Source organism: Trichechus manatus, unplaced genomic scaffold, assembly GCF_000243295.1.
Source record: "Trichechus manatus latirostris isolate Lorelei unplaced genomic scaffold, TriManLat1.0 scaffold00172, whole genome shotgun sequence".
Lineage (NCBI taxonomy): Eukaryota > Metazoa > Chordata > Mammalia > Sirenia > Trichechidae > Trichechus > Trichechus manatus.
The window spans coordinates 3915114-3920674 of NW_004444108.1; the positions used below are offsets into that span (position 1 = coordinate 3915114).

Genomic DNA, 5561 nt, shown 5'->3' on the forward strand with positions numbered 1-5561 from the left:
TGAATGATCTTCAGCAAAATTTTACTTGTGTGTGATATTAATGGTATTGTTCAATAATTTCCGCATTAGGTTGGATCACCTTTCTTTGGAATAGGCATAAATATGGATCTCTTCCAGTCAGTCGGCCAGGTAGCTGTCTTCCAAATTTCTTGGCATAGACGAGTGAGCACTTTTGGAGCTGCATCTGTTTGTGGAAACATCTCAATTGGTATTCCATCAATTCCTGGAGTCTTGTTTTTCCCCAGTGTCTTCAGTGCAGCTTGGACTTCTTCCTTGAGTACCATCGGTTCTTGATCATATGCTACCTCCTGAAATGATTGAATGTTGACCAGTTCTTTTTGGTACAATGACTCTGTGTATTCCTTCCATCTTCTTTTGATGCTTCCTGCGTCATTCAGTGTTTTGCCCATAGAATCCTTCACTATTGCAACTCAATGCTTGAATTTTTTCTTCAATTCTTTCAGCTTGAGAAATGTCAAGCATGTTCTTCCCTTTTGGTTTTCAAACTCCAAGTCTTTGTAGCACTACTGTTGTACTGCAAAATCATACAGATTTCTACAAATTCGTCTGTATCCAAGAAGCCTAGCAACCCGCAACCCCATGCCCTGTGGTAGACTGTGCTCTTCACTCAGTACAAGGTCAGTGTAGCCACTTGTGGCCTGGACTTAACAGGGCAAACATTTTCCAGGTAAGACTCATTTCTGTGAGGGTAAGAGCTAGTTTCCATGTCTCTTCTTTTTCCATTTATTCTCTCTAACTCTTGTGAATGCCCTCAAATTGCTGGCAGATTTAACTTGCCAAGAGCTCAGTGTTGCCGATCTTTGTGGCCTCTCTCCATGTTTTTCATCTTTCTTACAGGAGCTGAAGAAAATATTTACAAGAAGCACAGATTATAAGGATATCACCTCTATTAGGGCATAACATCCCACTAAGTGGTCAAATAGCTTTCTCCTAAAAATTCCAAAAGCTATCTCGGTGCATATAACCTCTAACATAATATTACATATACATATATTGTAACTTAATGATGATCTAATACAGTGGTGCTCAAAAAGGTTGGGAAGGTGATTTTGTCTCCCATCTCCCCAGGGGATATTCGGCAATGTCGGATATCTTTGGTTGTCACAAATGGGGGATGCTGTTGGTATCTAGTAGATAGAGCCAGGGATGATGCTAAACATCTTACAATGCTCAGGACAGCCTCCCACAACAAAGACTTACCTAGCCTAAAATGTCAGTTGTTCCAAGGTTGAGAAATCTTGGTCTAATATGATTTCCTTATTTTGGAGATAATGAAACTAAAGCACAAAGAGGTTATGTGAAGTGCCAAGATCATATGATAATTAACTACTAGAGAGCAAAGACTAGCATATAATAGTTGGTACTTCTTATCTAATGTTTTAGGATCGGAGAGTCTGGTTTTAAAGCCTGCTCCACCTTTTAATAACTGGGTGATATTTGGCAAGTCACTTGACCTCTCTGAGCTTCACTTTAAACAGAGATATAATAATATCTACTTAAGGGAAAGATCCAGCATTTCTGAAACCTGACGTTTGTAGAATTTGGAGAACCCCCTTTAAGAAAAGGAACACAAAATTATGGATACAAGAGATACAATTCTGTATATTTAGAAGAAGAAAATAAATCATGAAAAACTGCATAATGTATAAAAGTTAACAAATACCTCAAATATCACAAAATGTAGGAAAATGACACAATATTTTTATTAAATCACAGCTTTACAATACTTTTTTTTCTACCTTTTTTTTGGATGCATACACATTGATTGCCTCTTTGTTTGAAAATTCTGTAATAGCCTTTTCTCTAGAAGGAATAGAAAGATAATTTAGACTATCCTCTAACATAGTTGATGGAAATTTGCTTTTAATTTTTGACAGTTTATAGAGGTTTCCTTCAAATTCTCAGCTCTTTATTAGCAATACCATGTAATAACAATCAATTTTTTGAGTATCAAATTGGGAAAAACTATTGAGTTTCTTTCATGTCTGAGCTATAAGATTTTATGGCATTTCAAGTTATGGAGTGAGTGCTCTTAAATATTTTTTGAATTTATCAAATTCAGAGTATTCCTAAAAGACATTCCAAACAGGGATGGCCAGCAATAACGATACTACACATGAAAGAGACTGCAAAGCACAACAGTATATCCCAGTCAACCCTTAACCAGATCTCAGAAATGCCCACTGCCACTCTGTGGTTACAACAGGAGGGAAAAGTTTGACTAAAGGGTAGTTGAAGTGGAAAGAGACAGAAGTCTTACCTGATTATGGTTGAAATATCTTGTTTTTTTCAAATTTTACAAAAAATATACAAACGTGAAGATACTGCTAGGGCTCCTTTCTTGGAAGTTACCCCCGCGAGTAAGCTTTATTAAATCAGTTGCCATCAAGCTGATGCCAATTCCTGGCTAGCCCATGTGTGTCAGAATAGAACTGTGCTACTTTGGGTTTTCAGTTACTGCTTTTTCAGAAATAGATCCCCAGGCCTTTCTGAGTGAACTCAAACCTCCAACATTTTGTTAGCAGCTGAGTGCTTTTACCATTTGTACCATCCAGAGACTCCCTAAGCTTTATTTAAAAATCAAAACCAAACCAGTTACCTTCTAGTCGACTCTGACTCATGGTGACACCATGTGCGTCAGAGTAGAACTGTGCTCCATAGAGTTTTCAATAGCTGATGTTTCGGAAGTAGATCACCTGGCTTTTATTCCAGGGCACCTGTTTGTGGTCTCAAACCTCCAACTTTTTGGTTAGCAGCTGAGCACGTTAACTATTTATAACACCCAGGGATTCCTTAAGCTCTTCACAGTAATTCCACCTCTAACCTAGCTCATTTGGTTTTTCTGACTTTTGAGTGAGGTAACGCAGGCTTGGGAAATTACCAGACACTTAAAAGCATTCAATAAATGTTAATTGGAGAATGACAGAACTGTTGATAATTTTTTGGGATGGCTGATGGGTATGTGGGGGGTTCATTTTACTTTGTGTGTCTGAAAATTTCCTTAGCAAAAAGGTTTTTTGTAGGTCATCTGAAAGAAAGATAAGTGGTAAATACTTTAATTCTTCTCTTGTAGAGTTTCTTTGAATGGATCATAAAGTTATTCCTCAATCACAGCAGTAGTAACAGTTCTTATTAACAATTCGTATTTTTATTATTTATTTTTTGTTGTTCAAATGGCAAGTTCATTCTTTTTATTTATTTTTATATGCATTTTTTAATTGTACTTTAGATGGTTTACAGAGAAAATTAGTTTCTCATTAAACTATTAATACACATATTGTTTTGTAACATTCGCCAACCCCACAACATGTCAACACGCTCCCTTTCTCGACCTTGGGTTTCCCATTACCAGCTTTCCTGTCCCCTCCTGCCTTCTCGTCCTTGCCCCTGGGCTGGTGTGCCCCTTTAGTCTTGTTTTGTTTTATGGGCCTGTCTAATCTTTGGTTGAATGGTGAACCTCAGGAGTGACTTCAGTACTGAGTTAAAAGGGTGTCTGGGGGCCATACTCTCAAGGTTTCTCTAGTCTCTGTCAGACTAGTAAGACCGGTCTTTTTTTTCTTTTTGTGAGTTAGAATTTTGCTCTACGTTTTTCTCTAGCTCTGTCCGGGGCCCTCTGTTGTGATCCCTGTCAGAGCAGTCAGTGGTGGTAGCCGGGCACCATCTAGTTGTGCTGATTCAGTCTGGTGCAGGGTGTGGTAGTTGTGGTCCATTATTAGTTCTTTGGACTAATCTTTCCCTTGTGCCTTTTTTTTTTTTCCTTCATTTTCCCTTGCTTCAGTTGGGGTGGATCAGTGGAGTATCTTAGATGGCTGCTCACAAGCTTCTAACACCCCAGACACGACTCACCAGAGTAGGATGTATAACATTTTCTTTATAAACTATGTTATGCCAACAATTTGTATTTTTAAACAAAAAATTTGTAGCAGATACAAAAGTAATTTCTACAACTGTGAAAAAATATTATAAAACAATGACATAAATTTACCCTGTTTTTTGAAATTTGTTTTTTATAGGTATTTTAGATATGGGAAACAAAGCACCTTCAGTTCTAAATCTAACATTGGATTTTGTTAAAGAATCTGAAACCTCCTTGGCAGTGAGCACAGAAAGATGCGTGCAGTGACAGGCTGTGAGATGTCTATACTATTGCTGGGCTCTGCTGATGGAACAACAAGCTTGCTGAAGAAACTGCATGTAGATTCCACCTTAAACAACACTGATGCATCGAACCAGAGAATTTCTAGCAGTCAAATAAGCATGCAGTATGGTTTCTTTTGAAATGTGTGTTTCCCCATGCCAAAATTCTTCTCTGCACAGCTAACTTAACAAGATACAGCTCTTACTATAGCAATAAAAACTCTAACTCTTAAGATTAGTCATTGTCCTAATCAATCGTTGGATATTTATTATTACTAGTGACTCCCCATTATATTTTTTATCATTAGCATAAGCACATGTTTGGAAAGGTAGACAGTGAAATGATCGATGTTCACAGACATGAGAGCAGAAAAGTCAGCCTAAAATCTGATAATTATGTCTAAATAACAAGAAACAGTGTTTTAGCAATAAAATTACAGGGTTATTTGGTTATTTAAAATGTATAAAATGGGAATATGAAAAAAAAAGACTCACAATACCTTTTAATTGTAATATTAAACTATTCTACTACAGTCCTGAAAAAGGAGCAAATCTAGTTTTTTGCAATTGCTAAAACAATGAATCAACTTTCAGAATAATCTTCTGTTGTTGTTTACCAGACATGCCTCTAACTTTTATTGCCCAAAATATGTTAAATACAGATGTGTAGTATAAAACATCAATGTTTTTAAAGCATACTGTATGAGATACATCATATATATTTGGACAAATATATTGCTTCTCTGTTTAGTTTTACTGGTTTATTTTAATTGTATCAGAAGTAAAAGGAATTCAAAACAAAACCATGGGTTTGATAATCACATAAAAAGAAAAATACCATTTTATAATCAACAAAAGATAAAACATTCTTCGTCAAGAGGTTTTTCACTTGAAGCCAGGTTGTCACATATGGCCACTCTGCAATGCCAAGCCATACTTCTTCAGTGTACAAAGGTTTTGTTTAAAACTTAGAAAAATGGAGGTATACAATAATTACAAAGTTCAGTATTGTGGATCCAGGGAACATTCCATAAATGTGGTTTGATCATAACTATGTGGTTGCACAAAGTAAATATTCTTAAGGAAATGACTTATGTAACATTTGCTACTTTTACTTAAATATAAATAAACTGCATCAAAACATAAAAGGTTTGCTTTTTTGGTTTTGTTTTGTTTTTATTAATGTGTAAAATTCAGGGGAAAAAAATCTTTTCTAAGTTAATGGCTTCTTTACCAACACATTGAGGCATTACTATTATAATTTGACTGTATAGCTCTGCCTTGTTTATCTTGTAAAAAGTCATACTGTATAGGACAATATACAGGAAGGTAAATAGATTTAATATTTTTATCAGAAAAAGTATAATGAGATTAAGATGTATGGTATTTCCTTTTAGAAACAA

At 35.8% G+C, this 5561-nt stretch overlaps 1 protein-coding gene across 1 annotated transcript in view; it reads left to right on the plus strand.

Annotated features, from left to right (window-relative positions):
- BEND6 (BEN domain containing 6) overlaps window positions 1-4504 on the plus strand; it is a 25203-nt gene extending 20699 nt beyond the window's left edge. The window contains exon 6 of the mRNA XM_004386828.1: window positions 4035-4504. The gene's annotated coding sequence lies outside the window, so the exon portion shown is untranslated. The remainder of the gene's footprint in view (window positions 1-4034) is intronic.
- Window positions 4505-5561: the final 1057 nt, after the last annotated feature.